The sequence below is a fragment of the Diabrotica virgifera genome, chromosome 3 (genome assembly GCF_917563875.1).
Source record: "Diabrotica virgifera virgifera chromosome 3, PGI_DIABVI_V3a".
NCBI lineage: Eukaryota > Metazoa > Arthropoda > Insecta > Coleoptera > Chrysomelidae > Diabrotica > Diabrotica virgifera.
In genome coordinates this window covers 495,131-496,811 of record NC_065445.1, presented here as the reverse complement: position 1 = coordinate 496,811, position 1,681 = coordinate 495,131, and positions in this window count along the sequence as shown.

Here is a 1,681-nt window from a genome sequence, read left to right as displayed (position 1 = left end):
AATTAAGATATAAAAAAAGATGGAATGCAACCGTAGACACGTGTTTCTGACTCATTAGTCGTCTCATGGATGCATTCCATCTTTTCTCCGTCCTGTTTATTTTGTAAACCGGTAGTCTATTCTACTATTGTTCAGAGCAGTTATATTCTTCTTCTTCAGGTGCCATCTCAGCTACGGAGGTTGGCAATCATCACAGCTATTTTAATTTTTGAGGCAGTAGCTCTAAATAGTTGTTTTGAGCTGCATCCAAACCATTCTCGCAGATTCTTCAACCATGAAATTCGTCTTCTTCCGGTGCTTCTTCTGCCATCTATCTTTCCCTGCATTATGAGTCGCAGGATGCCATACTTCTCGCCCCGCATCACATGTCCGAGATACTGTAGTTTTATTTTTTTAATTGTAAGTTCAACTTCCTTCTCATTATCTATTCTTCTTAGTACTTCGTTGTTCGTAACTCTATCTACCCAGGAAACCCTCATAATTCTTCTATAGATCCACATTTCAAAGGCGTTAAGTCGTCTCATTGTCTCTACATTTAACGTCCATGATTCGACTCCATAGTATAGTACACTGTATACGTAATATTTTGTTAGGCGTACTTTAAGAGCTAATGTTAAATCTTTGCTACATAGGACCTTTTTCATTTTCATAAAATTAGAACGTGCTTTTTCGATTTTCACTTTGATTTCTGCAGTGTAGTCATTATTTTCTGTTATGTTATAAGTGTTACTAGGTACGTGCACTATTTTACTCTTTCGATCTGCTGGCCCTCTACTGGCTAGAGCTAGAGCAGTTAATATGCTGCTTAATTCCACAGACACGAAGGCTTTGTGGAAGTCTACGAAGATAAGTGATACCAGTGATCTATCGATTTTTCTATTAAAGCTTTTACTGTTTGTAGGTGATCGTTTGTTCCGAAGTAGGTATCCAACTTTTTTCAAGTCTTCTAGAATGTATTAAGGTATAAAGTATTAAGGTATAAAGTATAAAATCAGCTCAAACTCATTACTCGGGCGGTTTTGGGGTCGCTGATCATGAAGGTCATAACAGTGATGGTGTCTAAGACATCTGGTATCCGGGACGAACCTCGCCTCCCGGAATATTTTGAAAATTAGATACAAAATCGGCGCAAACTCATTACCAGGGGGTTTTTGGGGTCGCTGATCACGAATATCACGACGGCGATGGTCTCCGAAGCACCTGGAAACCGTTTTTTTAATTTTGTAGAAATTCGATACAAAATCGCATTACTTGCGGGTTTTTTGTGTCGTTGATCACGAATTTCATGACGGCGATAGTCTCTAAGACACCTGGTGTCCAGGACGAATCTCGTCTCCTGGAGTTTTGTGAAAATTAGATACAAAATTAGTTACTCGGTGGGTTTTCTAACACTTTAGTTCACAAAACGCTTTTACGAATCGAAGGCAACAAATTTCAATGAGATCCAGCAAAAAATTGGTAGGTTGATTTTTACTGCTTCATTGTCTTGCCTAATACCTACGGTGCATCTTAATTATAAACACTTATATAGTTAAATTTTTCTAGATAGTCTAATAATTTGATCACCCACTTTAATTGATAATTTTTAATATAATACATAAAAATAATTCATAATCGACTAGAATAAGTAAATGAGTTATATTGCACCATGGTCCTAAAGAACAAAGATGCGTGGGGATAT